The sequence below is a fragment of the Schistocerca cancellata genome, unplaced genomic scaffold (assembly GCF_023864275.1).
Source record: "Schistocerca cancellata isolate TAMUIC-IGC-003103 unplaced genomic scaffold, iqSchCanc2.1 HiC_scaffold_320, whole genome shotgun sequence".
Lineage (NCBI taxonomy): Eukaryota > Metazoa > Arthropoda > Insecta > Orthoptera > Acrididae > Schistocerca > Schistocerca cancellata.
The window spans coordinates 288,942-314,032 of NW_026046338.1; the positions used below are offsets into that span (position 1 = coordinate 288,942).

Genomic DNA, 25,091 nt, shown 5'->3' on the forward strand with positions numbered 1-25,091 from the left:
AACAACTTTGGCCCTTGTCAGTACTTGGGCGGGTGAGCGCATGGGAACACAGGGTACTATTGGCAGTTTTACTTCCTATTTTTATTTTCGGAGCTACAGCCCGATTCGGTCAGGGAGACGCCACCGTGAAATGAAGGGGCGTGCTGTGTGTCCATCGCCTCGCCTCTCCTCCCCTCTCTCCGTCGTTTATCGTGCTTGTCGTTTTGATATAGGCCGATTTGAGAGCGTCAGCTCTCGCGTCAGCTGAGCAAAGTCGAGACAAGTCGAGACACACTAAGGGCTGGTATGCAGCGAGTAAGAGGGGGGAAAAAACAATAATTTAAGAGCGCGCGGCAAAAGTACTCATACGCGAAATTAAAAGCCTGCTGCGGTGGCCGGGAATCGAACCCGGATCAACTGCTTGGAAGGCAACTATGCTGACCATTACACCACCACCGCACAAGCGAGCGCCCCGACGCCGCGCGGTGTCGGCTTCCCGCCTGTCGGCAGCGGCCGAAGGTGATCGTACCTGCAGGCGCATTTCGAGGTAGGCTAGGGGAACACATCCAGTTGCATTCGGACGGCGTATCCACGCACACTTCGCATCCTTTGGCAAGAGTCGGCGCCGGCGACGCAAGAGTACGCAGAGGACCGCGTTCTGGCGGCATTTTTAAGCAGTGCAGTGCAGTGCAGTGCAGGATTCAGCGTCTGCAGCGTCTTCCGCACAGAATGCTACGGCGCTTGACGGCAGCCCCACTTTCCCTTGAGACATCTGCTCGGGAAGCAGCGTGAAGTTACCGCTGGCCCGAGCATCGGTGGTTCAGTGGTAGAATGCTCGCCTGCCACGCGGGCGGCCCGGGTTCGATTCCCGGCCGATGCATCATTTTGCTTTTCCCGCGATAATGCTGCCGCAACACCGCAATCAACTGGGCCGGCAATGAAATTGTAGCAACAGAACACGTTATCCAGGAAGAACAGTGTTTCTACGTCTAATATTGGGTACGCAACTTACCCAGTTTCCAGGAGAAACGGTTCACCCGTGCCTCGGTAGCGCAGTAGGCAGCGCGTAAGTCTCATAATCTTAAGGTCGTGAGTTCGATCCTCACCCGGGGCATTTAATTTTCTGTGACTGATGGTGGTGCTGTTGCTGGGGCGCCAACGTATTTCTTGTTTGTTATCCACAACGTTTCAACGCTTCAGCGGGAAAATGTTTACTTCCTCTTATTGCTACTTACAGCTTCCCTTTTCCTCTTCTCCCAGCACAGCATGAAGCCAAAAGCATTGCTCTGCGACGTTTGAGGTGCGCGCCTTGCCAGTCAGTATGTGCAAAGATGCTCGCAAAGAGAGAAGGGCGCCGACGTGGCACTCGACACGAAGTGCGACAAGCGACCGTACGAACGGTCCAATGAAACGGCCACATCCGGTGTGGTCTAGTGGCTAGGATACCTGGCTTTCACCCAGGAGGCCCGGGTTCGATTCCCGGTACCGGAACGGAATTTTTTTTCCACACGAATCGTGACAAGTTTGAGCTGTCCGAGCGGCCGTTTCCCGTCCTGCTCGCAATATAGCTACTGTTTCGTGACCGTCAGCAGAATATAGACTAGGGAAGCAGACACACGACGACCATAGAAATGGTGTATGGCTTCATGCCAGCTGTTTCCAGTTTAGGGCTGAGCAACTGCATCTGCCGAGGCCCGTTAGCTCAGTTGGTTAGAGCGTCGTGCTAATAACGCGAAGGTCGCGGGTTCGATCCCCCCACGGGCCACTACTCTTTTACTACTACGAAAAGGCAGCGCCGATTTCAGCTGGCGAGTGTGATGACCAAAAGATCATCACCATGCGTGGAAGTTGACAGAGGATCCGAACCCGACTTGTCGGGAAGCGCTACAGCATTCACTCGGCAATGGGCATAATATTTTGAATACACTGGTTCTCAACCGATGAAGAGAAAATGAAAGAAAATGTCTGATTGCCGATGCGTAACAACTTTGGCCCTTGTCAGTACTTGGGCGGGTGAGCGCATGGGAACACAGGGTACTATTGGCAGTTTTACTTCCTATTTTTATTTTCGGAGCTACAGCCCGATTCGGTCAGGGAGACGCCACCGTGAAATGAAGGGGCGTGCTGTGTGTCCATCGCCTCGCCTCTCCTCCCCTCTCTCCGTCGTTTATCGTGCTTGTCGTTTTGATATAGGCCGATTTGAGAGCGTCAGCTCTCGCGTCAGCTGAGCAAAGTCGAGACAAGTCGAGACACACTAAGGGCTGGTATGCAGCGAGTAAGAGGGGGGAAAAAACAATAATTTAAGAGCGCGCGGCAAAAGTACTCATACGCGAAATTAAAAGCCTGCTGCGGTGGCCGGGAATCGAACCCGGATCAACTGCTTGGAAGGCAACTATGCTGACCATTACACCACCACCGCACAAGCGAGCGCCCCGACGCCGCGCGGTGTCGGCTTCCCGCCTGTCGGCAGCGGCCGAAGGTGATCGTACCTGCAGGCGCATTTCGAGGTAGGCTAGGGGAACACATCCAGTTGCATTCGGACGGCGTATCCACGCACACTTCGCATCCTTTGGCAAGAGTCGGCGCCGGCGACGCAAGAGTACGCAGAGGACCGCGTTCTGGCGGCATTTTTAAGCAGTGCAGTGCAGTGCAGTGCAGGATTCAGCGTCTGCAGCGTCTTCCGCACAGAATGCTACGGCGCTTGACGGCAGCCCCACTTTCCCTTGAGACATCTGCTCGGGAAGCAGCGTGAAGTTACCGCTGGCCCGAGCATCGGTGGTTCAGTGGTAGAATGCTCGCCTGCCACGCGGGCGGCCCGGGTTCGATTCCCGGCCGATGCATCATTTTGCTTTTCCCGCGATAATGCTGCCGCAACACCGCAATCAACTGGGCCGGCAATGAAATTGTAGCAACAGAACACGTTATCCAGGAAGAACAGTGTTTCTACGTCTAATATTGGGTACGCAACTTACCCAGTTTCCAGGAGAAACGGTTCACCCGTGCCTCGGTAGCGCAGTAGGCAGCGCGTAAGTCTCATAATCTTAAGGTCGTGAGTTCGATCCTCACCCGGGGCATTTAATTTTCTGTGACTGATGGTGGTGCTGTTGCTGGGGCGCCAACGTATTTCTTGTTTGTTATCCACAACGTTTCAACGCTTCAGCGGGAAAATGTTTACTTCCTCTTATTGCTACTTACAGCTTCCCTTTTCCTCTTCTCCCAGCACAGCATGAAGCCAAAAGCATTGCTCTGCGACGTTTGAGGTGCGCGCCTTGCCAGTCAGTATGTGCAAAGATGCTCGCAAAGAGAGAAGGGCGCCGACGTGGCACTCGACACGAAGTGCGACAAGCGACAGTACGAACGGTCCAATGAAACGGCCACATCCGGTGTGGTCTAGTGGCTAGGATACCTGGCTTTCACCCAGGAGGCCCGGGTTCGATTCCCGGTACCGGAACGGAATTTTTTTTCCACACGAATCGTGACAAGTTTGAGCTGTCCGAGCGGCCGTTTCCCGTCCTGCTCGCAATATAGCTACTGTTTCGTGACCGTCAGCAGAATATAGACTAGGGAAGCAGACACACGACGACCATAGAAATGGTGTATGGCTTCATGCCAGCTGTTTCCAGTTTAGGGCTGAGCAACTGCATCTGCCGAGGCCCGTTAGCTCAGTTGGTTAGAGCGTCGTGCTAATAACGCGAAGGTCGCGGGTTCGATCCCCCCACGGGCCACTACTCTTTTACTACTACGAAAAGGCAGCGCCGATTTCAGCTGGCGAGTGTGATGACCAAAAGATCATCACCATGCGTGGAAGTTGACAGAGGATCCGAACCCGACTTGTCGGGAAGCGCTACAGCATTCACTCGGCAATGGGCATAATATTTTGAATACACTGGTTCTCAACCGATGAAGAGAAAATGAAAGAAAATGTCTGATTGCCGATGCGTAACAACTTTGGCCCTTGTCAGTACTTGGGCGGGTGAGCGCATGGGAACACAGGGTACTATTGGCAGTTTTACTTCCTATTTTTATTTTCGGAGCTACAGCCCGATTCGGTCAGGGAGACGCCACCGTGAAATGAAGGGGCGTGCTGTGTGTCCATCGCCTCGCCTCTCCTCCCCTCTCTCCGTCGTTTATCGTGCTTGTCGTTTTGATATAGGCCGATTTGAGAGCGTCAGCTCTCGCGTCAGCTGAGCAAAGTCGAGACAAGTCGAGACACACTAAGGGCTGGTATGCAGCGAGTAAGAGGGGGGAAAAAACAATAATTTAAGAGCGCGCGGCAAAAGTACTCATACGCGAAATTAAAAGCCTGCTGCGGTGGCCGGGAATCGAACCCGGATCAACTGCTTGGAAGGCAACTATGCTGACCATTACACCACCACCGCACAAGCGAGCGCCCCGACGCCGCGCGGTGTCGGCTTCCCGCCTGTCGGCAGCGGCCGAAGGTGATCGTACCTGCAGGCGCATTTCGAGGTAGGCTAGGGGAACACATCCAGTTGCATTCGGACGGCGTATCCACGCACACTTCGCATCCTTTGGCAAGAGTCGGCGCCGGCGACGCAAGAGTACGCAGAGGACCGCGTTCTGGCGGCATTTTTAAGCAGTGCAGTGCAGTGCAGTGCAGGATTCAGCGTCTGCAGCGTCTTCCGCACAGAATGCTACGGCGCTTGACGGCAGCCCCACTTTCCCTTGAGACATCTGCTCGGGAAGCAGCGTGAAGTTACCGCTGGCCCGAGCATCGGTGGTTCAGTGGTAGAATGCTCGCCTGCCACGCGGGCGGCCCGGGTTCGATTCCCGGCCGATGCATCATTTTGCTTTTCCCGCGATAATGCTGCCGCAACACCGCAATCAACTGGGCCGGCAATGAAATTGTAGCAACAGAACACGTTATCCAGGAAGAACAGTGTTTCTACGTCTAATATTGGGTACGCAACTTACCCAGTTTCCAGGAGAAACGGTTCACCCGTGCCTCGGTAGCGCAGTAGGCAGCGCGTAAGTCTCATAATCTTAAGGTCGTGAGTTCGATCCTCACCCGGGGCATTTAATTTTCTGTGACTGATGGTGGTGCTGTTGCTGGGGCGCCAACGTATTTCTTGTTTGTTATCCACAACGTTTCAACGCTTCAGCGGGAAAATGTTTACTTCCTCTTATTGCTACTTACAGCTTCCCTTTTCCTCTTCTCCCAGCACAGCATGAAGCCAAAAGCATTGCTCTGCGACGTTTGAGGTGCGCGCCTTGCCAGTCAGTATGTGCAAAGATGCTCGCAAAGAGAGAAGGGCGCCGACGTGGCACTCGACACGAAGTGCGACAAGCGACAGTACGAACGGTCCAATGAAACGGCCACATCCGGTGTGGTCTAGTGGCTAGGATACCTGGCTTTCACCCAGGAGGCCCGGGTTCGATTCCCGGTACCGGAACGGAATTTTTTTTCCACACGAATCGTGACAAGTTTGAGCTGTCCGAGCGGCCGTTTCCCGTCCTGCTCGCAATATAGCTACTGTTTCGTGACCGTCAGCAGAATATAGACTAGGGAAGCAGACACACGACGACCATAGAAATGGTGTATGGCTTCATGCCAGCTGTTTCCAGTTTAGGGCTGAGCAACTGCATCTGCCGAGGCCCGTTAGCTCAGTTGGTTAGAGCGTCGTGCTAATAACGCGAAGGTCGCGGGTTCGATCCCCCCACGGGCCACTACTCTTTTACTACTACGAAAAGGCAGCGCCGATTTCAGCTGGCGAGTGTGATGACCAAAAGATCATCACCATGCGTGGAAGTTGACAGAGGATCCGAACCCGACTTGTCGGGAAGCGCTACAGCATTCACTCGGCAATGGGCATAATATTTTGAATACACTGGTTCTCAACCGATGAAGAGAAAATGAAAGAAAATGTCTGATTGCCGATGCGTAACAACTTTGGCCCTTGTCAGTACTTGGGCGGGTGAGCGCATGGGAACACAGGGTACTATTGGCAGTTTTACTTCCTATTTTTATTTTCGGAGCTACAGCCCGATTCGGTCAGGGAGACGCCACCGTGAAATGAAGGGGCGTGCTGTGTGTCCATCGCCTCGCCTCTCCTCCCCTCTCTCCGTCGTTTATCGTGCTTGTCGTTTTGATATAGGCCGATTTGAGAGCGTCAGCTCTCGCGTCAGCTGAGCAAAGTCGAGACAAGTCGAGACACACTAAGGGCTGGTATGCAGCGAGTAAGAGGGGGGAAAAAACAATAATTTAAGAGCGCGCGGCAAAAGTACTCATACGCGAAATTAAAAGCCTGCTGCGGTGGCCGGGAATCGAACCCGGATCAACTGCTTGGAAGGCAACTATGCTGACCATTACACCACCACCGCACAAGCGAGCGCCCCGACGCCGCGCGGTGTCGGCTTCCCGCCTGTCGGCAGCGGCCGAAGGTGATCGTACCTGCAGGCGCATTTCGAGGTAGGCTAGGGGAACACATCCAGTTGCATTCGGACGGCGTATCCACGCACACTTCGCATCCTTTGGCAAGAGTCGGCGCCGGCGACGCAAGAGTACGCAGAGGACCGCGTTCTGGCGGCATTTTTAAGCAGTGCAGTGCAGTGCAGTGCAGGATTCAGCGTCTGCAGCGTCTTCCGCACAGAATGCTACGGCGCTTGACGGCAGCCCCACTTTCCCTTGAGACATCTGCTCGGGAAGCAGCGTGAAGTTACCGCTGGCCCGAGCATCGGTGGTTCAGTGGTAGAATGCTCGCCTGCCACGCGGGCGGCCCGGGTTCGATTCCCGGCCGATGCATCATTTTGCTTTTCCCGCGATAATGCTGCCGCAACACCGCAATCAACTGGGCCGGCAATGAAATTGTAGCAACAGAACACGTTATCCAGGAAGAACAGTGTTTCTACGTCTAATATTGGGTACGCAACTTACCCAGTTTCCAGGAGAAACGGTTCACCCGTGCCTCGGTAGCGCAGTAGGCAGCGCGTAAGTCTCATAATCTTAAGGTCGTGAGTTCGATCCTCACCCGGGGCATTTAATTTTCTGTGACTGATGGTGGTGCTGTTGCTGGGGCGCCAACGTATTTCTTGTTTGTTATCCACAACGTTTCAACGCTTCAGCGGGAAAATGTTTACTTCCTCTTATTGCTACTTACAGCTTCCCTTTTCCTCTTCTCCCAGCACAGCATGAAGCCAAAAGCATTGCTCTGCGACGTTTGAGGTGCGCGCCTTGCCAGTCAGTATGTGCAAAGATGCTCGCAAAGAGAGAAGGGCGCCGACGTGGCACTCGACACGAAGTGCGACAAGCGACCGTACGAACGGTCCAATGAAACGGCCACATCCGGTGTGGTGTAGTGGCTAGGATACCTGGCTTTCACCCAGGAGGCCCGGGTTCGATTCCCGGTACCGGAACGGAATTTTTTTTCCACACGAATCGTGACAAGTTTGAGCTGTCCGAGCGGCCGTTTCCCGTCCTGCTCGCAATATAGCTACTGTTTCGTGACCGTCAGCAGAATATAGACTAGGGAAGCAGACACACGACGACCATAGAAATGGTGTATGGCTTCATGCCAGCTGTTTCCAGTTTAGGGCTGAGCAACTGCATCTGCCGAGGCCCGTTAGCTCAGTTGGTTAGAGCGTCGTGCTAATAACGCGAAGGTCGCGGGTTCGATCCCCCCACGGGCCACTACTCTTTTACTACTACGAAAAGGCAGCGCCGATTTCAGCTGGCGAGTGTGATGACCAAAAGATCATCACCATGCGTGGAAGTTGACAGAGGATCCGAACCCGACTTGTCGGGAAGCGCTACAGCATTCACTCGGCAATGGGCATAATATTTTGAATACACTGGTTCTCAACCGATGAAGAGAAAATGAAAGAAAATGTCTGATTGCCGATGCGTAACAACTTTGGCCCTTGTCAGTACTTGGGCGGGTGAGCGCATGGGAACACAGGGTACTATTGGCAGTTTTACTTCCTATTTTTATTTTCGGAGCTACAGCCCGATTCGGTCAGGGAGACGCCACCGTGAAATGAAGGGGCGTGCTGTGTGTCCATCGCCTCGCCTCTCCTCCCCTCTCTCCGTCGTTTATCGTGCTTGTCGTTTTGATATAGGCCGATTTGAGAGCGTCAGCTCTCGCGTCAGCTGAGCAAAGTCGAGACAAGTCGAGACACACTAAGGGCTGGTATGCAGCGAGTAAGAGGGGGGAAAAAACAATAATTTAAGAGCGCGCGGCAAAAGTACTCATACGCGAAATTAAAAGCCTGCTGCGGTGGCCGGGAATCGAACCCGGATCAACTGCTTGGAAGGCAACTATGCTGACCATTACACCACCACCGCACAAGCGAGCGCCCCGACGCCGCGCGGTGTCGGCTTCCCGCCTGTCGGCAGCGGCCGAAGGTGATCGTACCTGCAGGCGCATTTCGAGGTAGGCTAGGGGAACACATCCAGTTGCATTCGGACGGCGTATCCACGCACACTTCGCATCCTTTGGCAAGAGTCGGCGCCGGCGACGCAAGAGTACGCAGAGGACCGCGTTCTGGCGGCATTTTTAAGCAGTGCAGTGCAGTGCAGTGCAGGATTCAGCGTCTGCAGCGTCTTCTGCACAGAATGCTACGGCGCTTGACGGCAGCCCCACTTTCCCTTGAGACATCTGCTCGGGAAGCAGCGTGAAGTTACCGCTGGCCCGAGCATCGGTGGTTCAGTGGTAGAATGCTCGCCTGCCACGCGGGCGGCCCGGGTTCGATTCCCGGCCGATGCATCATTTTGCTTTCCCGCGATAATGCTGCCGCAACACCGCAATCAACTGGGCCGGCAATGAACGTGTAGCAACAGAACACGTTATCCAGGAAGAACAGTGTTTCTACGTCTAATATTGGGTACGCAACTTACCCAGTTTCCAGGAGAAACGGTTCACCCGTGCCTCGGTAGCGCAGTAGGCAGCGCGTAAGTCTCATAATCTTAAGGTCGTGAGTTCGATCCTCACCCGGGGCATTTAATTTTCTGTGACTGATGGTGGTGCTGTTGCTAGGGCGCCAACGTATTTCTTGTTTGTTATCCACAACGTTTCAACGCTTCAGCGGGAAAATGTTTACTTCCTCTTATTGCTACTTACAGCTTCCCTTTTCCTCTTCTTCCAGCACAGCATGAAGCCAAAAGCATTGCTCTGCGACGTTTGAGGTGCGCGCCTTGCCAGTCAGTATGTGCAAAGATGCTCGCAAAGAGAGAAGGGCGCCGACGTGGCACTCGACACGAAATGCGACAAGCGACCGTACGAACGGTCCAGTGGAACGGCCACATCCGGTGTGGTCTAGTGGCTAGGATACCTGGCTTTCACCCAGGAGGCCCGGGTTCGATTCCCGGTACCGGAACGTAATTTTTTTCCACACGAATCGTGACAAGTTTGAGCTGTCCGAGCGGCCGTTTCCCGTCCTGCTCGCAATATAGCTACTGTTTCGTGACCGTCAGCAGAATATAGACTAGGGAAGCAGACACACGACGACCATAGAAATGGTGTATGGCTTCATGCCAGCCGTTTCCAGTTTAGGGCTGAGCAACTGCATCTGCCGAGGCCCGTTAGCTCAGTTGGTTAGAGCGTCGTGCTAATAACGCGAAGGTCGCGGGTTCGATCCCCCCACGGGCCACTACTCTTTTACTACTACGAAAAGGCAGCGCCGATTTCAGCTGGCGAGTGTGATGACCAAAAGATCATCACCATGCGTGGAAGTTGACAGAGGATCCGAACCCGACTTGTCGGGAAGCGCTACAGCATTCACTCGGCAATGGGCATAATATTTTGAATACACTGGTTCTCAACCGATGAAGAGAAAATGAAAGAAAATGTCTGATTGCCGATGCGTAACAACTTTGGCCCTTGTCAGTACTTGGGCGGGTGAGCGCGTGGGAACACAGTGTACTATTGGCAGTTTTACTTCCTATTTTTCTTTTCGGAGCTACAGCCCGATTCGGTGAGGGAGACGCCACCGTGAAATGAAGGGGCGTGCTGTGTGTCCATCGCCTCGCCTCTCCTCCCCTCTCTCAGTCGTTTATCGTGCTTGTCGTTTTGATATAGGCCGATTTGAGAGCGTCAGCTCTCGCGTCAGCTGAGCAAAGTCGAGACAAGTCGAGACACACTAAGGGCTGGTATGCAGCGAGTAAGAGGGGGGAAAAAAACAATAATTTAAGAGCGCGCGGCAAAAGTACTCATACGCGAAATTAAAAGCCTGCTGCGGTGGCCGGGAATCGAACCCGGATCAACTGCTTGGAAGGCAACTATGCTGACCATTACACCACCACCGCACAAGCGAGCGCCCCGCCTCCGCGCTGTGTCGGCTTCCCGCCTGTCGGCAGCGGCCGAAGGTGATCGTACCTGGCAGGCGCATTTCGAGGTAGGCTAGGGGAGCACATCCAGACGCATTCGGACAGCGTATCCGCGCACATTTCGCATCCTTTGGCAAGAGTCGGCGCCGGCGACGCAACAGTACGCAGAGGACCGCGTTCTGGAGGCATTTTTAAGCAGTGCCGTGCAGTGCAGTGCAGTGCAGTGCAGGATTCAGCGTCTGCAGCGTCTTCTGCACAGAATGCTACGGCGCTTGACGGCAGCCCCACTTTCCCTTGAGACATCTGCTCGGGAAGCAGCGTCAAGTTACCGCTGGCCCGAGCATCGGTGGTTCAGTGGTAGAATGCTCGCCTGCCACGCGGGCGGCCCGGGTTCGATTCCCGGCCGATGCATCATTTTGCTTTCCCGCGATAATGCTGCCGCAACACCGCAATCAACTGGGCCGGCAATGAACGTGTAGCAACAGAACACGTTATCCAGGAAGTACAGTGTTTCTACGTCTAATATTGGGTACGCAACTTACCCAGTTTCCAGGAGAAACGGTTCACCCGTGCCTCGGTAGCGCAGTAGGCAGCGCGTAAGTCTCATAATCTTAAGGTCGTGAGTTCGATCCTCACCCGGGGCATTTAATTTTCTGTGACTGATGGTGGTGCTGTTGCTAGGGCGCCAACGTATTTCTTGTTTGTTATCCACAACGTTTCAACGCTTCAGCGGGAAAATGTTTACTTCCTCTTATTGCTACTTACAGCTTCCCTTTTCCTCTTCTTCCAGCACAGCATGAAGCCAAAAGCATTGCTCTGCGACGTTTGAGGTGCGCGCCTTGCCAGTCAGTATGTGCAAAGATGCTCGCAAAGAGAGAAGGGCGCCGACGTGGCACTCGACACGAAATGCGACAAGCGACCGTACGAACGGTCCAATGGAACGGCCACATCCGGTGTGGTCTAGTGGCTAGGATACCTGGCTTTCACCCAGGAGGCCCGGGTTCGATTCCCGGTACCGGAACGTAATTTTTTTCCACACGAATCGTGACAAGTTTGAGCTGTCCGAGCGGCCGTTTCCCGTCCTGCTCGCAATATAGCTACTGTTTCGTGACCGTCAGCAGAATATAGACTAGGGAAGCAGACACACGACGACCATAGAAATGGTGTATGGCTTCATGCCAGCCGTTTCCAGTTTAGGGCTGAGCAACTGCATCTGCCGAGGCCCGTTAGCTCAGTTGGTTAGAGCGTCGTGCTAATAACGCGAAGGTCGCGGGTTCGATCCCCCCACGGGCCACTACTCTTTTACTACTACGAAAAGGCAGCGCCGATTTCAGCTGGCGAGTGTGATGACCAAAAGATCATCACCATGCGTGGAAGTTGACAGAGGATCCGAACCCGACTTGTCGGGAAGCGCTACAGCATTCACTCGGCAATGGGCATAATATTTTGAATACACTGGTTCTCAACCGATGAAGAGAAAATGAAAGAAAATGTCTGATTGCCGATGCGTAACAACTTTGGCCCTTGTCAGTACTTGGGCGGGTGAGCGCGTGGGAACACAGTGTACTATTGGCAGTTTTACTTCCTATTTTTCTTTTCGGAGCTACAGCCCGATTCGGTGAGGGAGACGCCACCGTGAAATGAAGGGGCGTGCTGTGTGTCCATCGCCTCGCCTCTCCTCCCCTCTCTCAGTCGTTTATCGTGCTTGTCGTTTTGATATAGGCCGATTTGAGAGCGTCAGCTCTCGCGTCAGCTGAGCAAAGTCGAGACAAGTCGAGACACACTAAGGGCTGGTATGCAGCGAGTAAGAGGGGGGAAAAAAACAATAATTTAAGAGCGCGCGGCAAAAGTACTCATACGCGAAATTAAAAGCCTGCTGCGGTGGCCGGGAATCGAACCCGGATCAACTGCTTGGAAGGCAACTATGCTGACCATTACACCACCACCGCACAAGCGAGCGCCCCGCCTCCGCGCTGTGTCGGCTTCCCGCCTGTCGGCAGCGGCCGAAGGTGATCGTACCTGGCAGGCGCATTTCGAGGTAGGCTAGGGGAGCACATCCAGACGCATTCGGACAGCGTATCCGCGCACATTTCGCATCCTTTGGCAAGAGTCGGCGCCGGCGACGCAACAGTACGCAGAGGACCGCGTTCTGGAGGCATTTTTAAGCAGTGCCGTGCAGTGCAGTGCAGTGCAGTGCAGGATTCAGCGTCTGCAGCGTCTTCTGCACAGAATGCTACGGCGCTTGACGGCAGCCCCACTTTCCCTTGAGACATCTGCTCGGGAAGCAGCGTCAAGTTACCGCTGGCCCGAGCATCGGTGGTTCAGTGGTAGAATGCTCGCCTGCCACGCGGGCGGCCCGGGTTCGATTCCCGGCCGATGCATCATTTTGCTTTCCCGCGATAATGCTGCCGCAACACCGCAATCAACTGGGCCGGCAATGAACGTGTAGCAACAGAACACGTTATCCAGGAAGTACAGTGTTTCTACGTCTAATATTGGGTACGCAACTTACCCAGTTTCCAGGAGAAACGGTTCACCCGTGCCTCGGTAGCGCAGTAGGCAGCGCGTAAGTCTCATAATCTTAAGGTCGTGAGTTCGATCCTCACCCGGGGCATTTAATTTTCTGTGACTGATGGTGGTGCTGTTGCTAGGGCGCCATCGTATTTCTTGTTTGTTATCCACAACGTTTCAACGCTTCAGCGGGAAAATGTTTACTTCCTCTTATTGCTACTTACAGCTTCCCTTTTCCTCTTCTTCCAGCACAGCATGAAGCCAAAAGCATTGCTCTGCGACGTTTGAGGTGCGCGCCTTGCCAGTCAGTATGTGCAAAGATGCTCGCAAAGAGAGAAGGGCGCCGACGTGGCACTCGACACGAAATGCGACAAGCGACCGTACGAACGGTCCAATGGAACGGCCACATCCGGTGTGGTCTAGTGGCTAGGATACCTGGCTTTCACCCAGGAGGCCCGGGTTCGATTCCCGGTACCGGAACGTAATTTTTTTCCACACGAATCGTGACAAGTTTGAGCTGTCCGAGCGGCCGTTTCCCGTCCTGCTCGCAATATAGCTACTGTTTCGTGACCGTCAGCAGAATATAGACTAGGGAAGCAGACACACGACGACCATAGAAATGGTGTATGGCTTCATGCCAGCCGTTTCCAGTTTAGGGCTGAGCAACTGCATCTGCCGAGGCCCGTTAGCTCAGTTGGTTAGAGCGTCGTGCTAATAACGCGAAGGTCGCGGGTTCGATCCCCCCACGGGCCACTACTCTTTTACTACTACGAAAAGGCAGCGCCGATTTCAGCTGGCGAGTGTGATGACCAAAAGATCATCACCATGCGTGGAAGTTGACAGAGGATCCGAACCCGACTTGTCGGGAAGCGCTACAGCATTCACTCGGCAATGGGCATAATATTTTGAATACACTGGTTCTCAACCGATGAAGAGAAAATGAAAGAAAATGTCTGATTGCCGATGCGTAACAACTTTGGCCCTTGTCAGTACTTGGGCGGGTGAGCGCGTGGGAACACAGTGTACTATTGGCAGTTTTACTTCCTATTTTTCTTTTCGGAGCTACAGCCCGATTCGGTGAGGGAGACGCCACCGTGAAATGAAGGGGCGTGCTGTGTGTCCATCGCCTCGCCTCTCCTCCCCTCTCTCAGTCGTTTATCGTGCTTGTCGTTTTGATATAGGCCGATTTGAGAGCGTCAGCTCTCGCGTCAGCTGAGCAAAGTCGAGACAAGTCGAGACACACTAAGGGCTGGTATGCAGCGAGTAAGAGGGGGGAAAAAAACAATAATTTAAGAGCGCGCGGCAAAAGTACTCATACGCGAAATTAAAAGCCTGCTGCGGTGGCCGGGAATCGAACCCGGATCAACTGCTTGGAAGGCAACTATGCTGACCATTACACCACCACCGCACAAGCGAGCGCCCCGCCTCCGCGCTGTGTCGGCTTCCCGCCTGTCGGCAGCGGCCGAAGGTGATCGTACCTGGCAGGCGCATTTCGAGGTAGGCTAGGGGAGCACATCCAGACGCATTCGGACAGCGTATCCGCGCACATTTCGCATCCTTTGGCAAGAGTCGGCGCCGGCGACGCAACAGTACGCAGAGGACCGCGTTCTGGAGGCATTTTTAAGCAGTGCCGTGCAGTGCAGTGCAGTGCAGTGCAGGATTCAGCGTCTGCAGCGTCTTCTGCACAGAATGCTACGGCGCTTGACGGCAGCCCCACTTTCCCTTGAGACATCTGCTCGGGAAGCAGCGTCAAGTTACCGCTGGCCCGAGCATCGGTGGTTCAGTGGTAGAATGCTCGCCTGCCACGCGGGCGGCCCGGGTTCGATTCCCGGCCGATGCATCATTTTGCTTTCCCGCGATAATGCTGCCGCAACACCGCAATCAACTGGGCCGGCAATGAACGTGTAGCAACAGAACACGTTATCCAGGAAGTACAGTGTTTCTACGTCTAATATTGGGTACGCAACTTACCCAGTTTCCAGGAGAAACGGTTCACCCGTGCCTCGGTAGCGCAGTAGGCAGCGCGTAAGTCTCATAATCTTAAGGTCGTGAGTTCGATCCTCACCCGGGGCATTTAATTTTCTGTGACTGATGGTGGTGCTGTTGCTAGGGCGCCAACGTATTTCTTGTTTGTTATCCACAACGTTTCAACGCTTCAGCGGGAAAATGTTTACTTCCTCTTATTGCTACTTACAGCTTCCCTTTTCCTCTTCTTCCAGCACAGCATGAAGCCAAAAGCATTGCTCTGCGACGTTTGAGGTGCGCGCCTTGCCAGTCAGTATGTGCAAAGATGCTCGCAAAGAGAGAAGGGCGCCGACGTGGCACTCGACACGAAATGCGACAAGCGACCGTACGAACGGTCCAATGGAACGGCCACATCCGGTGTGGTCTAGTGGCTAGGATACCTGGCTTTCACCCAGGAGGCCCGGGTTCGATTCCCGGTACCGGAACGTAATTTTTTTCCACACGAATCGTGACAAGTTTGAGCTGTCCGAGCGGCCGTTTCCCGTCCTGCTCGCAATATAGCTACTGTTTCGTGACCGTCAGCAGAATATAGACTAGGGAAGCAGACACACGACGACCATAGAAATGGTGTATGGCTTCATGCCAGCCGTTTCCAGTTTAGGGCTGAGCAACTGCATCTGCCGAGGCCCGTTAGCTCAGTTGGTTAGAGCGTCGTGCTAATAACGCGAAGGTCGCGGGTTCGATCCCCCCACGGGCCACTACTCTTTTACTACTACGAAAAGGCAGCGCCGATTTCAGCTGGCGAGTGTGATGACCAAAAGATCATCACCATGCGTGGAAGTTGACAGAGGATCCGAACCCGACTTGTCGGGAAGCGCTACAGCATTCACTCGGCAATGGGCATAATATTTTGAATACACTGGTTCTCAACCGATGAAGAGAAAATGAAAGAAAATGTCTGATTGCCGATGCGTAACAACTTTGGCCCTTGTCAGTACTTGGGCGGGTGAGCGCGTGGGAACACAGTGTACTATTGGCAGTTTTACTTCCTATTTTTCTTTTCGGAGCTACAGCCCGATTCGGTGAGGGAGACGCCACCGTGAAATGAAGGGGCGTGCTGTGTGTCCATCGCCTCGCCTCTCCTCCCCTCTCTCAGTCGTTTATCGTGCTTGTCGTTTTGATATAGGCCGATTTGAGAGCGTCAGCTCTCGCGTCAGCTGAGCAAAGTCGAGACAAGTCGAGACACACTAAGGGCTGGTATGCAGCGAGTAAGAGGGGGGAAAAAAACAATAATTTAAGAGCGCGCGGCAAAAGTACTCATACGCGAAATTAAAAGCCTGCTGCGGTGGCCGGGAATCGAACCCGGATCAACTGCTTGGAAGGCAACTATGCTGACCATTACACCACCACCGCACAAGCGAGCGCCCCGCCTCCGCGCTGTGTCGGCTTCCCGCCTGTCGGCAGCGGCCGAAGGTGATCGTACCTGGCAGGCGCATTTCGAGGTAGGCTAGGGGAGCACATCCAGACGCATTCGGACAGCGTATCCGCGCACATTTCGCATCCTTTGGCAAGAGTCGGCGCCGGCGACGCAACAGTACGCAGAGGACCGCGTTCTGGAGGCATTTTTAAGCAGTGCCGTGCAGTGCAGTGCAGTGCAGTGCAGGATTCAGCGTCTGCAGCGTCTTCTGCACAGAATGCTACGGCGCTTGACGGCAGCCCCACTTTCCCTTGAGACATCTGCTCGGGAAGCAGCGTCAAGTTACCGCTGGCCCGAGCATCGGTGGTTCAGTGGTAGAATGCTCGCCTGCCACGCGGGCGGCCCGGGTTCGATTCCCGGCCGATGCATCATTTTGCTTTCCCGCGATAATGCTGCCGCAACACCGCAATCAACTGGGCCGGCAATGAACGTGTAGCAACAGAACACGTTATCCAGGAAGTACAGTGTTTCTACGTCTAATATTGGGTACGCAACTTACCCAGTTTCCAGGAGAAACGGTTCACCCGTGCCTCGGTAGCGCAGTAGGCAGCGCGTAAGTCTCATAATCTTAAGGTCGTGAGTTCGATCCTCACCCGGGGCATTTAATTTTCTGTGACTGATGGTGGTGCTGTTGCTAGGGCGCCATCGTATTTCTTGTTTGTTATCCACAACGTTTCAACGCTTCAGCGGGAAAATGTTTACTTCCTCTTATTGCTACTTACAGCTTCCCTTTTCCTCTTCTTCCAGCACAGCATGAAGCCAAAAGCATTGCTCTGCGACGTTTGAGGTGCGCGCCTTGCCAGTCAGTATGTGCAAAGATGCTCGCAAAGAGAGAAGGGCGCCGACGTGGCACTCGACACGAAATGCGACAAGCGACCGTACGAACGGTCCAATGGAACGGCCACATCCGGTGTGGTCTAGTGGCTAGGATACCTGGCTTTCACCCAGGAGGCCCGGGTTCGATTCCCGGTACCGGAACGTAATTTTTTTCCACACGAATCGTGACAAGTTTGAGCTGTCCGAGCGGCCGTTTCCCGTCCTGCTCGCAATATAGCTACTGTTTCGTGACCGTCAGCAGAATATAGACTAGGGAAGCAGACACACGACGACCATAGAAATGGTGTATGGCTTCATGCCAGCCGTTTCCAGTTTAGGGCTGAGCAACTGCATCTGCCGAGGCCCGTTAGCTCAGTTGGTTAGAGCGTCGTGCTAATAACGCGAAGGTCGCGGGTTCGATCCCCCCACGGGCCACTACTCTTTTACTACTACGAAAAGGCAGCGCCGATTTCAGCTGGCGAGTGTGATGACCAAAAGATCATCACCATGCGTGGAAGTTGACAGAGGATCCGAACCCGACTTGTCGGGAAGCGCTACAGCATTCACTCGGCAATGGGCATAATATTTTGAATACACTGGTTCTCAACCGATGAAGAGAAAATGAAAGAAAATGTCTGATTGCCGATGCGTAACAACTTTGGCCCTTGTCAGTACTTGGGCGGGTGAGCGCGTGGGAACACAGTGTACTATTGGCAGTTTTACTTCCTATTTTTCTTTTCGGAGCTACAGCCCGATTCGGTGAGGGAGACGCCACCGTGAAATGAAGGGGCGTGCTGTGTGTCCATCGCCTCGCCTCTCCTCCCCTCTCTCAGTCGTTTATCGTGCTTGTCGTTTTGATATAGGCCGATTTGAGAGCGTCAGCTCTCGCGTCAGCTGAGCAAAGTCGAGACAAGTCGAGACACACTAAGGGCTGGTATGCAGCGAGTAAGAGGGGGGAAAAAAACAATAATTTAAGAGCGCGCGGCAAAAGTACTCATACGCGAAATTAAAAGCCTGCTGCGGTGGCCGGGAATCGAACCCGGATCAACTGCTTGGAAGGCAACTATGCTGACCATTACACCACCACCGCACAAGCGAGCGCCCCGCCTCCGCGCTGTGTCGGCTTCCCGCCTGTCGGCAGCGGCCGAAGGTGATCGTACCTGGCAGGCGCATTTCGAGGTAGGCTAGGGGAGCACATCCAGACGCATTCGGACAGCGTATCCGCGCACATTTCGCATCCTTTGGCAAGAGTCGGCGCCGGCGACGCAACAGTACGCAGAGGACCGCGTTCTGGAGGCATTTTTAAGCAGTGCCGTGCAGTGCAGTGCAGTGCAGTGCAGGATTCAGCGTCTGCAGCGTCTTCTGCACAGAATGCTACGGCGCTTGACGGCAGCCCCACTTTCCCTTGAGACATCTGCTCGGGAAGCAGCGTCAAGTTACCGCTGGCCCGAGCATCGGTGGTTCAGTGGTAGAATGCTCGCCTGCCACGCGGGCGGCCCGGGTTCGATTCCCGGCCGATGCATCATTTTGCTTTCCCGCGATAATGCTGCCGCAACACCGCAATCAACTGGGCCGGCAATGAACGTGTAGCAACAGAACACGTTATCCAGGAAGTACAGTGTTTTCTACGTCTAATATTGGGTACGCAACTTACCCAGTTTCCAGGAGAAACGGTTCACCCGTGGCCTCGGTAGCGCAGTAGGCAGCGCGTAAGTCTCATAATCTTAAGGTCGTGAGTTCGATCCTCACCCGGGGCATTTAATTTTCTGTGACTGATGGTGGTGCTGTTGCTAGGGCGCCATCGTATTTCTTGTTTGTTATCCACAACGTTTCAACGCTTCAGCGGGAAAATGTTTACTTCCTCTTATTGCTACTTACAGCTTCCCTTTTCCTCTTCTTCCAGCACAGCATGAAGCCAAAAGCATTGCTCTGCGACGTTTGAGGTGCGCGCCTTGCCAGTCAGTATGTGCAAAGATGCTCGCAAAGAGAGAAGGGCGCCGACGTGGCACTCGACACGAAATGCGACAAGCGACCGTACGAACGGTCCAATGGAACGGCCACATCCGGTGTGGTCTAGTGGCTAGGATACCTGGCTTTCACCCAGGAGGCCCGGGTTCGATTCCCGGTACCGGAACGTAATTTTTTTTCCACACGAATCGTGACAAGTTTGAGCTGTCCGAGCGGCCGTTTCCCGTCCTGCTCGCAATATAGCTACTGTTTCGTGACCGTCAGCAGAATATAGACTAGGGAAGCAGACACACGACGACCATAGAAATGGTGTATGGCTTCATGCCAGCCGTTTCCAGTTTAGGGCTGAGCAACTGCATCTGCCGAGGCCCGTTAGCTCAGTTGGTTAGAGCGTCGTGCTAATAACGCGAAGGTCGCGGGTTTCGATCCCCCCACGGGCCACTACTCTTTTACTACTACGAAAAGGCAGCGCCGATTTCAGCTGGCGAGTGTGATGACCAAAAGATCATCACCATGCGTGGAAGTTGACAGAGGATCCGAACCCGACTTGTCGGGAAGCGCTACAGCATTCACTCGGCAATGGGCATAATATTTTGAATACACTGGTTCTCAACCGATGAAGAGAAAATGAAAGAAAATGTCTGATTGCCGATGCGTAACAACTTTGGCCCTTGTCAGTACTTGGGCGGGTGAGCGCGTGGGAACACAGTGTACTATTGGCAGTTTTACTTCCTATTTTTCTTTTCGGAGCTACAGCCCGATTCGGTGAGGGAGACGCCACCGTGAAATGAAGGGGCGTGCTGTGTGTCCATCGCCTCGCCTCTCCTCCCCTCTCTCAGTCGTTTATCGTGCTTGTCGTTTTGATATAGGCCGATTTGAGAGCGTCAGCTCTCGCGTCAGCTGAGCAAAGTCGAGACAAGGTCGAGACACACTAAGGGCTGGTATGCAGCGAGTAAGAGGGGGGAAAAAAAACAATAATTTAAGAGCGCGCGGCAAAAGTACTCATACGCGAAATTAAAAGCCTGCTGCGGTGGCCGGGAATCGAACCCGGATCAACTGCTTGGAAGGCAACTATGCTGACCATTACACCACCACCGCACAAGCGAGCGCCCCGCCTCCGCGCTGTGTCGGCTTCCCGCCTGTCGGCAGCGGCCGAAGGTGATCGTACCTGGCAGGCGCATTTCGAGGTAGGCTAGGGGAGCACATCCAGACGCATTCGGACAGCGTATCCGCGCACATTTCGCATCCTTTGGCAAGAGTCGGCGCCGGCGACGCAACAGTACGCAGAGGACCGCGTTCTGGAGGCATTTTTAAAGCAGTGCCGTGCAGTGCAGTGCAGTGCAGTGCAGGATTCAGCGTCTGCAGCGTCTTCTGCACAGAATGCTACGGCGCTTGACGGCAGCCCCACTTTCCCTTGAGACATCTGCTCGGGAAGCAGCGTCAAGTTACCGCTGGCCCGAGCATCGGTGGTTCAGTGGTAGAATGCTCGCCTGCCACGCGGGCGGCCCGGGTTCGATTCCCGGCCGATGCATCATTTTGCTTTCCCGCGATAATGCTGCCGCAACACCGCAATCAACTGGGCCGGCAATGAACGTGTAGCAACAGAACACGTTATCCAGGAAGTACAGTGTTTCTACGTCTAATATTGGGTACGCAACTTACCCAGTTTCCAGGAGAAACGGTTCACCCGTGCCTCGGTAGCGCAGTAGGCAGCGCGTAAGTCTCATAATCTTAAGGTCGTGAGTTCGATCCTCACCCGGGGCATTTAATTTTCTGTGACTGATGGTGGTGCTGTTGCTAGGGCGCCATCGTATTTCTTGTTTGTTATCCACAACGTTTCAACGCTTCAGCGGGAAAATGTTTACTTCCTCTTATTGCTACTTACAGCTTCCCTTTTCCTCTTCTTCCAGCACAGCATGAAGCCAAAAGCATTGCTCTGCGACGTTTGAGGTGCGCGCCTTGCCAGTCAGTATGTGCAAAGATGCTCGCAAAGAGAGAAGGGCGCCGACGTGGCACTCGACACGAAATGCGACAAGCGACCGTACGAACGGTCCAATGGAACGGCCACATCCGGTGTGGTCTAGTGGCTAGGATACCTGGCTTTCACCCAGGAGGCCCGGGTTCGATTCCCGGTACCGGAACGTAATTTTTTTCCACACGAATCGTGACAAGTTTGAGCTGTCCGAGCGGCCGTTTCCCGTCCTGCTCGCAATATAGCTACTGTTTCGTGACCGTCAGCAGAATATAGACTAGGGAAGCAGACACACGACGACCATAGAAATGGTGTATGGCTTCATGCCAGCCGTTTCCAGTTTAGGGCTGAGCAACTGCATCTGCCGAGGCCCGTTAGCTCAGTTGGTTAGAGCGTCGTGCTAATAACGCGAAGGTCGCGGGTTCGATCCCCCCACGGGCCACTACTCTTTTACTACTACGAAAAGGCAGCGCCGATTTCAGCTGGCGAGTGTGATGACCAAAAGATCATCACCATGCGTGGAAGTTGACAGAGGATCCGAACCCGACTTGTCGGGAAGCGCTACAGCATTCACTCGGCAATGGGCATAATATTTTGAATACACTGGTTCTCAACCGATGAAGAGAAAATGAAAGAAAATGTCTGATTGCCGATGCGTAACAACTTTGGCCCTTGTCAGTACTTGGGCGGGTGAGCGCGTGGGAACACAGTGTACTATTGGCAGTTTTACTTCCTATTTTTCTTTTCGGAGCTACAGCCCGATTCGGTGAGGGAGACGCCACCGTGAAATGAAGGGGCGTGCTGTGTGTCCATCGCCTCGCCTCTCCTCCCCTCTCTCAGTCGTTTATCGTGCTTGTCGTTTTGATATAGGCCGATTTGAGAGCGTCAGCTCTCGCGTCAGCTGAGCAAAGTCGAGACAAGTCGAGACACACTAAGGGCTGGTATGCAGCGAGTAAGAGGGGGGAAAAAAACAATAATTTAAGAGCGCGCGGCAAAAGTACTCATACGCGAAATTAAAGCCTGCTGCGGTGGCCGGGAATCGAACCCGGATCAACTGCTTGGAAGGCAACTATGCTGACCATTACACCACCACCGCACAAGCGAGCGCCCCGCCTCCGCGCTGTGTCGGCTTCCCGCCTGTCGGCAGCGGCCGAAGGTGATCGTACCTGGCAGGCGCATTTCGAGGTAGGCTAGGGGAGCACATCCAGACGCATTCGGACAGCGTATCCGCGCACATTTCGCATCCTTTGGCAAGAGTCGGCGCCCGGCGACGCAACAGTACGCAGAGGACCGCGTTCTGGAGGCATTTTTAAGCAGTGCCGTGCAGTGCAGTGCAGTGCAGTGCAGGATTCAGCGTCTGCAGCGTCTTCTGCACAGAATGCTACGGCGCTTGACGGCAGCCCCACTTTCCCTTGAGACATCTGCTCGGGAAGCAGCGTCAAGTTACCGCTGGCCCGAGCATCGGTGGTTCAGTGGTAGAATGCTCGCCTGCCACGCGGGCGGCCCGGGTTCGATTCCCGGCCGATGCATCATTTTGCTTTCCCGCGATAATGCTGCCGCAACACCGCAATCAACTGGGCCGGCAATGAACGTGTAGCAACAGAACACGTTATCCAGGAAGTACAGTGTTTCTACGTCTAATATTGGGTACGCAACTTACCCAGTTTCCAGGAGAAACGGTTCACCCGTGCCTCGGTAGCGCAGTAGGCAGCGCGTAAGTCTCATAATCTTAAGGTCGTGAGTTCGATCCTCACCCGGGGCATTTAATTTTCTGTGACTGATGGTGGTGCTGTTGCTAGGGCGCCAACGTATTTCTTGTTTGTTATCCACAACGTTTCAACGCTTCAGCGGGAAAATGTTTACTTCCTCTTATTGCTACTTACAGCTTCCCTTTTCCTCTTCTTCCAGCACAGCATGAAGCCAAAAGCATTGCTCTGCGACGTTTGAGGTGCGCGCCTTGCCAGTCAGTATGTGCAAAGATGCTCGCAAAGAGAGAAGGGCGCCGACGTGGCACTCGACACGAAATGCGACAAGCGACCGTACGAACGGTCCAATGGAACGGCCACATCCGGTGTGGTCTAGTGGCTAGGATACCTGGCTTTCACCAGGAGGCCCGGGTTCGATTCCCGGTACCGGAACGTAATTTTTTTCCACACGAATCGTGACAAGTTTGAGCTGTCCCGAGCGGCCGTTTCCCGTCCTGCTCGCAATATAGCTACTGTTTCGTGACCGTCAGCAGAATATAGACTAGGGAAGCAGACACACGACGACCATAGAAATGGTGTATGGCTTCATGCCAGCCGTTTCCAGTTTAGGGCTGAGCAACTGCATCTGCCGAGGCCCGTTAGCTCAGTTGGTTAGAGCGTCGTGCTAATAACGCGAAGGTCGCGGGTTCGATCCCCCCACGGGCCACTACTCTTTTACTACTACGAAAAGGCAGCGCCGATTTCAGCTGGCGAGTGTGATGACCAAAAGATCATCACCATGCGTGGAAGTTGACAGAGGATCCGAACCCGACTTGTCGGGAAGCGCTACAGCATTCACTCGGCAATGGGCATAATATTTTGAATACACTGGTTCTCAACCGATGAAGAGAAAATGAAAGAAAATGTCTGATTGCCGATGCGTAACAACTTTGGCCCTTGTCAGTACTTGGGCGGGTGAGCGCGTGGGAACACAGTGTACTATTGGCAGTTTTACTTCCTATTTTTCTTTTCGGAGCTACAGCCCGATTCGGTGAGGGAGACGCCACCGTGAAATGAAGGGGCGTGCTGTGTGTCCATCGCCTCGCCTCTCCTCCCCTCTCTCAGTCGTTTATCGTGCTTGTCGTTTTGATATAGGCCGATTTGAGAGCGTCAGCTCTCGCGTCAGCTGAGCAAAGTCGAGACAAGTCGAGACACACTAAGGGCTGGTATGCAGCGAGTAAGAGGGGGGAAAAAAACAATAATTTAAGAGCGCGCGGCAAAAGTACTCATACGCGAAATTAAAAGCCTGCTGCGGTGGCCGGGAATCGAACCCGGATCAACTGCTTGGAAGGCAACTATGCTGACCATTACACCACCACCGCACAAGCGAGCGCCCCGCCTCCGCGCTGTGTCGGCTTCCCGCCTGTCGGCAGCGGCCGAAGGTGATCGTACCTGGCAGGCGCATTTCGAGGTAGGCTAGGGGAGCACATCCAGACGCATTCGGACAGCGTATCCGCGCACATTTCGCATCCTTTGGCAAGAGTCGGCGCCGGCGACGCAACAGTACGCAGAGGACCGCGTTCTGGAGGCATTTTTAAGCAGTGCCGTGCAGTGCAGTGCAGTGCAGTGCAGGATTCAGCGTCTGCAGCGTCTTCTGCACAGAATGCTACGGCGCTTGACGGCAGCCCCACTTTCCCTTGAGACATCTGCTCGGGAAGCAGCGTCAAGTTACCGCTGGCCCGAGCATCGGTGGTTCAGTGGTAGAATGCTCGCCTGCCACGCGGGCGGCCCGGGTTCGATTCCCGGCCGATGCATCATTTTGCTTTCCCGCGATAATGCTGCCGCAACACCGCAATCAACTGGGCCGGCAATGAACGTGTAGCAACAGAACACGTTATCCAGGAAGTACAGTGTTTCTACGTCTAATATTGGGTACGCAACTTACCCAGTTTCCAGGAGAAACGGTTCACCCGTGCCTCGGTAGCGCAGTAGGCAGCGCGTAAGTCTCATAATCTTAAGGTCGTGAGTTCGATCCTCACCCGGGGCATTTAATTTTCTGTGACTGATGGTGGTGCTGTTGCTAGGGCGCCATCGTATTTCTTGTTTGTTATCCACAACGTTTCAACGCTTCAGCGGGAAAATGTTTACTTCCTCTTATTGCTACTTACAGCTTCCCTTTTCCTCTTCTTCCAGCACAGCATGAAGCCAAAAGCATTGCTCTGCGACGTTTGAGGTGCGCGCCTTGCCAGTCAGTATGTGCAAAGATGCTCGCAAAGAGAGAAGGGCGCCGACGTGGCACTCGACACGAAATGCGACAAGCGACCGTACGAACGGTCCAATGGAACGGCCACATCCGGTGTGGTCTAGTGGCTAGGATACCTGGCTTTCACCCAGGAGGCCCGGGTTCGATTCCCGGTACCGGAACGTAATTTTTTTCCA

General features: G+C 54.0%; 63 non-coding genes across 63 annotated transcripts; 50 read left to right on the top strand and 13 right to left on the bottom strand.

Annotated features, from left to right (window-relative positions):
• Nucleotides 1-366: 366 nt before the first annotated feature.
• Nucleotides 367-438, bottom strand: Trnag-ucc (transfer RNA glycine (anticodon UCC)). The gene has a single exon. It is a non-coding gene; the product is annotated as a tRNA-Gly (tRNA).
• A 350-nt stretch (nucleotides 439-788) lies between these two features.
• Trnag-gcc (transfer RNA glycine (anticodon GCC)) lies at nucleotides 789-859 on the top strand. The gene has a single exon. It is a non-coding gene; the product is annotated as a tRNA-Gly (tRNA).
• Nucleotides 860-1,020: 161 nt separating this feature from the next.
• On the top strand, nucleotides 1,021-1,093 carry Trnam-cau (transfer RNA methionine (anticodon CAU)). Its single transcript has one exon. It is a non-coding gene; the product is annotated as a tRNA-Met (tRNA).
• A 305-nt stretch (nucleotides 1,094-1,398) lies between these two features.
• On the top strand, nucleotides 1,399-1,470 carry Trnae-uuc (transfer RNA glutamic acid (anticodon UUC)). The gene has a single exon. It is a non-coding gene; the product is annotated as a tRNA-Glu (tRNA).
• A 200-nt stretch (nucleotides 1,471-1,670) lies between these two features.
• Nucleotides 1,671-1,744, top strand: Trnai-aau (transfer RNA isoleucine (anticodon AAU)). Its single transcript has one exon. It is a non-coding gene; the product is annotated as a tRNA-Ile (tRNA).
• A 582-nt stretch (nucleotides 1,745-2,326) lies between these two features.
• On the bottom strand, nucleotides 2,327-2,398 carry Trnag-ucc (transfer RNA glycine (anticodon UCC)). The gene has a single exon. It is a non-coding gene; the product is annotated as a tRNA-Gly (tRNA).
• A 350-nt stretch (nucleotides 2,399-2,748) lies between these two features.
• Trnag-gcc (transfer RNA glycine (anticodon GCC)) lies at nucleotides 2,749-2,819 on the top strand. The gene has a single exon. It is a non-coding gene; the product is annotated as a tRNA-Gly (tRNA).
• Nucleotides 2,820-2,980: 161 nt separating this feature from the next.
• On the top strand, nucleotides 2,981-3,053 carry Trnam-cau (transfer RNA methionine (anticodon CAU)). Its single transcript has one exon. It is a non-coding gene; the product is annotated as a tRNA-Met (tRNA).
• Nucleotides 3,054-3,358: 305 nt separating this feature from the next.
• On the top strand, nucleotides 3,359-3,430 carry Trnae-uuc (transfer RNA glutamic acid (anticodon UUC)). The gene has a single exon. It is a non-coding gene; the product is annotated as a tRNA-Glu (tRNA).
• A 200-nt stretch (nucleotides 3,431-3,630) lies between these two features.
• On the top strand, nucleotides 3,631-3,704 carry Trnai-aau (transfer RNA isoleucine (anticodon AAU)). The gene has a single exon. It is a non-coding gene; the product is annotated as a tRNA-Ile (tRNA).
• Nucleotides 3,705-4,286: 582 nt separating this feature from the next.
• Nucleotides 4,287-4,358, bottom strand: Trnag-ucc (transfer RNA glycine (anticodon UCC)). The gene has a single exon. It is a non-coding gene; the product is annotated as a tRNA-Gly (tRNA).
• Nucleotides 4,359-4,708: 350 nt separating this feature from the next.
• On the top strand, nucleotides 4,709-4,779 carry Trnag-gcc (transfer RNA glycine (anticodon GCC)). The gene has a single exon. It is a non-coding gene; the product is annotated as a tRNA-Gly (tRNA).
• Nucleotides 4,780-4,940: 161 nt separating this feature from the next.
• On the top strand, nucleotides 4,941-5,013 carry Trnam-cau (transfer RNA methionine (anticodon CAU)). Its single transcript has one exon. It is a non-coding gene; the product is annotated as a tRNA-Met (tRNA).
• Nucleotides 5,014-5,318: 305 nt separating this feature from the next.
• Nucleotides 5,319-5,390, top strand: Trnae-uuc (transfer RNA glutamic acid (anticodon UUC)). Its single transcript has one exon. It is a non-coding gene; the product is annotated as a tRNA-Glu (tRNA).
• A 200-nt stretch (nucleotides 5,391-5,590) lies between these two features.
• Trnai-aau (transfer RNA isoleucine (anticodon AAU)) lies at nucleotides 5,591-5,664 on the top strand. Its single transcript has one exon. It is a non-coding gene; the product is annotated as a tRNA-Ile (tRNA).
• A 582-nt stretch (nucleotides 5,665-6,246) lies between these two features.
• Nucleotides 6,247-6,318, bottom strand: Trnag-ucc (transfer RNA glycine (anticodon UCC)). The gene has a single exon. It is a non-coding gene; the product is annotated as a tRNA-Gly (tRNA).
• A 350-nt stretch (nucleotides 6,319-6,668) lies between these two features.
• Trnag-gcc (transfer RNA glycine (anticodon GCC)) lies at nucleotides 6,669-6,739 on the top strand. The gene has a single exon. It is a non-coding gene; the product is annotated as a tRNA-Gly (tRNA).
• Nucleotides 6,740-6,900: 161 nt separating this feature from the next.
• On the top strand, nucleotides 6,901-6,973 carry Trnam-cau (transfer RNA methionine (anticodon CAU)). Its single transcript has one exon. It is a non-coding gene; the product is annotated as a tRNA-Met (tRNA).
• Nucleotides 6,974-7,278: 305 nt separating this feature from the next.
• Nucleotides 7,279-7,350, top strand: Trnae-uuc (transfer RNA glutamic acid (anticodon UUC)). Its single transcript has one exon. It is a non-coding gene; the product is annotated as a tRNA-Glu (tRNA).
• Nucleotides 7,351-7,550: 200 nt separating this feature from the next.
• Nucleotides 7,551-7,624, top strand: Trnai-aau (transfer RNA isoleucine (anticodon AAU)). The gene has a single exon. It is a non-coding gene; the product is annotated as a tRNA-Ile (tRNA).
• Nucleotides 7,625-8,206: 582 nt separating this feature from the next.
• Nucleotides 8,207-8,278, bottom strand: Trnag-ucc (transfer RNA glycine (anticodon UCC)). Its single transcript has one exon. It is a non-coding gene; the product is annotated as a tRNA-Gly (tRNA).
• Nucleotides 8,279-8,628: 350 nt separating this feature from the next.
• Nucleotides 8,629-8,699, top strand: Trnag-gcc (transfer RNA glycine (anticodon GCC)). The gene has a single exon. It is a non-coding gene; the product is annotated as a tRNA-Gly (tRNA).
• Nucleotides 8,700-8,859: 160 nt separating this feature from the next.
• Nucleotides 8,860-8,932, top strand: Trnam-cau (transfer RNA methionine (anticodon CAU)). The gene has a single exon. It is a non-coding gene; the product is annotated as a tRNA-Met (tRNA).
• Nucleotides 8,933-9,237: 305 nt separating this feature from the next.
• Trnae-uuc (transfer RNA glutamic acid (anticodon UUC)) lies at nucleotides 9,238-9,309 on the top strand. Its single transcript has one exon. It is a non-coding gene; the product is annotated as a tRNA-Glu (tRNA).
• Nucleotides 9,310-9,508: 199 nt separating this feature from the next.
• Nucleotides 9,509-9,582, top strand: Trnai-aau (transfer RNA isoleucine (anticodon AAU)). Its single transcript has one exon. It is a non-coding gene; the product is annotated as a tRNA-Ile (tRNA).
• A 583-nt stretch (nucleotides 9,583-10,165) lies between these two features.
• On the bottom strand, nucleotides 10,166-10,237 carry Trnag-ucc (transfer RNA glycine (anticodon UCC)). The gene has a single exon. It is a non-coding gene; the product is annotated as a tRNA-Gly (tRNA).
• A 361-nt stretch (nucleotides 10,238-10,598) lies between these two features.
• On the top strand, nucleotides 10,599-10,669 carry Trnag-gcc (transfer RNA glycine (anticodon GCC)). Its single transcript has one exon. It is a non-coding gene; the product is annotated as a tRNA-Gly (tRNA).
• Nucleotides 10,670-10,829: 160 nt separating this feature from the next.
• On the top strand, nucleotides 10,830-10,902 carry Trnam-cau (transfer RNA methionine (anticodon CAU)). Its single transcript has one exon. It is a non-coding gene; the product is annotated as a tRNA-Met (tRNA).
• A 305-nt stretch (nucleotides 10,903-11,207) lies between these two features.
• Nucleotides 11,208-11,279, top strand: Trnae-uuc (transfer RNA glutamic acid (anticodon UUC)). Its single transcript has one exon. It is a non-coding gene; the product is annotated as a tRNA-Glu (tRNA).
• Nucleotides 11,280-11,478: 199 nt separating this feature from the next.
• Nucleotides 11,479-11,552, top strand: Trnai-aau (transfer RNA isoleucine (anticodon AAU)). The gene has a single exon. It is a non-coding gene; the product is annotated as a tRNA-Ile (tRNA).
• Nucleotides 11,553-12,135: 583 nt separating this feature from the next.
• On the bottom strand, nucleotides 12,136-12,207 carry Trnag-ucc (transfer RNA glycine (anticodon UCC)). The gene has a single exon. It is a non-coding gene; the product is annotated as a tRNA-Gly (tRNA).
• A 361-nt stretch (nucleotides 12,208-12,568) lies between these two features.
• Nucleotides 12,569-12,639, top strand: Trnag-gcc (transfer RNA glycine (anticodon GCC)). Its single transcript has one exon. It is a non-coding gene; the product is annotated as a tRNA-Gly (tRNA).
• Nucleotides 12,640-12,799: 160 nt separating this feature from the next.
• On the top strand, nucleotides 12,800-12,872 carry Trnam-cau (transfer RNA methionine (anticodon CAU)). Its single transcript has one exon. It is a non-coding gene; the product is annotated as a tRNA-Met (tRNA).
• A 305-nt stretch (nucleotides 12,873-13,177) lies between these two features.
• Nucleotides 13,178-13,249, top strand: Trnae-uuc (transfer RNA glutamic acid (anticodon UUC)). The gene has a single exon. It is a non-coding gene; the product is annotated as a tRNA-Glu (tRNA).
• Nucleotides 13,250-13,448: 199 nt separating this feature from the next.
• On the top strand, nucleotides 13,449-13,522 carry Trnai-aau (transfer RNA isoleucine (anticodon AAU)). The gene has a single exon. It is a non-coding gene; the product is annotated as a tRNA-Ile (tRNA).
• A 583-nt stretch (nucleotides 13,523-14,105) lies between these two features.
• Trnag-ucc (transfer RNA glycine (anticodon UCC)) lies at nucleotides 14,106-14,177 on the bottom strand. The gene has a single exon. It is a non-coding gene; the product is annotated as a tRNA-Gly (tRNA).
• Nucleotides 14,178-14,538: 361 nt separating this feature from the next.
• Trnag-gcc (transfer RNA glycine (anticodon GCC)) lies at nucleotides 14,539-14,609 on the top strand. Its single transcript has one exon. It is a non-coding gene; the product is annotated as a tRNA-Gly (tRNA).
• Nucleotides 14,610-14,769: 160 nt separating this feature from the next.
• Trnam-cau (transfer RNA methionine (anticodon CAU)) lies at nucleotides 14,770-14,842 on the top strand. Its single transcript has one exon. It is a non-coding gene; the product is annotated as a tRNA-Met (tRNA).
• Nucleotides 14,843-15,147: 305 nt separating this feature from the next.
• On the top strand, nucleotides 15,148-15,219 carry Trnae-uuc (transfer RNA glutamic acid (anticodon UUC)). Its single transcript has one exon. It is a non-coding gene; the product is annotated as a tRNA-Glu (tRNA).
• Nucleotides 15,220-15,418: 199 nt separating this feature from the next.
• Trnai-aau (transfer RNA isoleucine (anticodon AAU)) lies at nucleotides 15,419-15,492 on the top strand. The gene has a single exon. It is a non-coding gene; the product is annotated as a tRNA-Ile (tRNA).
• A 583-nt stretch (nucleotides 15,493-16,075) lies between these two features.
• Trnag-ucc (transfer RNA glycine (anticodon UCC)) lies at nucleotides 16,076-16,147 on the bottom strand. Its single transcript has one exon. It is a non-coding gene; the product is annotated as a tRNA-Gly (tRNA).
• A 361-nt stretch (nucleotides 16,148-16,508) lies between these two features.
• Nucleotides 16,509-16,579, top strand: Trnag-gcc (transfer RNA glycine (anticodon GCC)). Its single transcript has one exon. It is a non-coding gene; the product is annotated as a tRNA-Gly (tRNA).
• A 160-nt stretch (nucleotides 16,580-16,739) lies between these two features.
• On the top strand, nucleotides 16,740-16,812 carry Trnam-cau (transfer RNA methionine (anticodon CAU)). Its single transcript has one exon. It is a non-coding gene; the product is annotated as a tRNA-Met (tRNA).
• A 305-nt stretch (nucleotides 16,813-17,117) lies between these two features.
• Trnae-uuc (transfer RNA glutamic acid (anticodon UUC)) lies at nucleotides 17,118-17,189 on the top strand. The gene has a single exon. It is a non-coding gene; the product is annotated as a tRNA-Glu (tRNA).
• Nucleotides 17,190-17,388: 199 nt separating this feature from the next.
• Trnai-aau (transfer RNA isoleucine (anticodon AAU)) lies at nucleotides 17,389-17,462 on the top strand. The gene has a single exon. It is a non-coding gene; the product is annotated as a tRNA-Ile (tRNA).
• A 583-nt stretch (nucleotides 17,463-18,045) lies between these two features.
• On the bottom strand, nucleotides 18,046-18,117 carry Trnag-ucc (transfer RNA glycine (anticodon UCC)). Its single transcript has one exon. It is a non-coding gene; the product is annotated as a tRNA-Gly (tRNA).
• Nucleotides 18,118-18,478: 361 nt separating this feature from the next.
• Trnag-gcc (transfer RNA glycine (anticodon GCC)) lies at nucleotides 18,479-18,549 on the top strand. Its single transcript has one exon. It is a non-coding gene; the product is annotated as a tRNA-Gly (tRNA).
• A 162-nt stretch (nucleotides 18,550-18,711) lies between these two features.
• Nucleotides 18,712-18,784, top strand: Trnam-cau (transfer RNA methionine (anticodon CAU)). Its single transcript has one exon. It is a non-coding gene; the product is annotated as a tRNA-Met (tRNA).
• A 305-nt stretch (nucleotides 18,785-19,089) lies between these two features.
• On the top strand, nucleotides 19,090-19,161 carry Trnae-uuc (transfer RNA glutamic acid (anticodon UUC)). Its single transcript has one exon. It is a non-coding gene; the product is annotated as a tRNA-Glu (tRNA).
• A 200-nt stretch (nucleotides 19,162-19,361) lies between these two features.
• Nucleotides 19,362-19,436, top strand: Trnai-aau (transfer RNA isoleucine (anticodon AAU)). The gene has a single exon. It is a non-coding gene; the product is annotated as a tRNA-Ile (tRNA).
• A 585-nt stretch (nucleotides 19,437-20,021) lies between these two features.
• On the bottom strand, nucleotides 20,022-20,093 carry Trnag-ucc (transfer RNA glycine (anticodon UCC)). Its single transcript has one exon. It is a non-coding gene; the product is annotated as a tRNA-Gly (tRNA).
• A 362-nt stretch (nucleotides 20,094-20,455) lies between these two features.
• Nucleotides 20,456-20,526, top strand: Trnag-gcc (transfer RNA glycine (anticodon GCC)). Its single transcript has one exon. It is a non-coding gene; the product is annotated as a tRNA-Gly (tRNA).
• Nucleotides 20,527-20,686: 160 nt separating this feature from the next.
• On the top strand, nucleotides 20,687-20,759 carry Trnam-cau (transfer RNA methionine (anticodon CAU)). Its single transcript has one exon. It is a non-coding gene; the product is annotated as a tRNA-Met (tRNA).
• Nucleotides 20,760-21,064: 305 nt separating this feature from the next.
• Trnae-uuc (transfer RNA glutamic acid (anticodon UUC)) lies at nucleotides 21,065-21,136 on the top strand. The gene has a single exon. It is a non-coding gene; the product is annotated as a tRNA-Glu (tRNA).
• A 199-nt stretch (nucleotides 21,137-21,335) lies between these two features.
• Trnai-aau (transfer RNA isoleucine (anticodon AAU)) lies at nucleotides 21,336-21,409 on the top strand. Its single transcript has one exon. It is a non-coding gene; the product is annotated as a tRNA-Ile (tRNA).
• Nucleotides 21,410-21,991: 582 nt separating this feature from the next.
• On the bottom strand, nucleotides 21,992-22,063 carry Trnag-ucc (transfer RNA glycine (anticodon UCC)). Its single transcript has one exon. It is a non-coding gene; the product is annotated as a tRNA-Gly (tRNA).
• Nucleotides 22,064-22,425: 362 nt separating this feature from the next.
• Trnag-gcc (transfer RNA glycine (anticodon GCC)) lies at nucleotides 22,426-22,496 on the top strand. The gene has a single exon. It is a non-coding gene; the product is annotated as a tRNA-Gly (tRNA).
• Nucleotides 22,497-22,656: 160 nt separating this feature from the next.
• Trnam-cau (transfer RNA methionine (anticodon CAU)) lies at nucleotides 22,657-22,729 on the top strand. Its single transcript has one exon. It is a non-coding gene; the product is annotated as a tRNA-Met (tRNA).
• Nucleotides 22,730-23,305: 576 nt separating this feature from the next.
• On the top strand, nucleotides 23,306-23,379 carry Trnai-aau (transfer RNA isoleucine (anticodon AAU)). The gene has a single exon. It is a non-coding gene; the product is annotated as a tRNA-Ile (tRNA).
• Nucleotides 23,380-23,962: 583 nt separating this feature from the next.
• Trnag-ucc (transfer RNA glycine (anticodon UCC)) lies at nucleotides 23,963-24,034 on the bottom strand. Its single transcript has one exon. It is a non-coding gene; the product is annotated as a tRNA-Gly (tRNA).
• Nucleotides 24,035-24,395: 361 nt separating this feature from the next.
• Nucleotides 24,396-24,466, top strand: Trnag-gcc (transfer RNA glycine (anticodon GCC)). Its single transcript has one exon. It is a non-coding gene; the product is annotated as a tRNA-Gly (tRNA).
• Nucleotides 24,467-24,626: 160 nt separating this feature from the next.
• Nucleotides 24,627-24,699, top strand: Trnam-cau (transfer RNA methionine (anticodon CAU)). The gene has a single exon. It is a non-coding gene; the product is annotated as a tRNA-Met (tRNA).
• Nucleotides 24,700-25,004: 305 nt separating this feature from the next.
• Nucleotides 25,005-25,076, top strand: Trnae-uuc (transfer RNA glutamic acid (anticodon UUC)). Its single transcript has one exon. It is a non-coding gene; the product is annotated as a tRNA-Glu (tRNA).
• The last annotated feature ends 15 nt before the right edge of the window (nucleotides 25,077-25,091 follow it).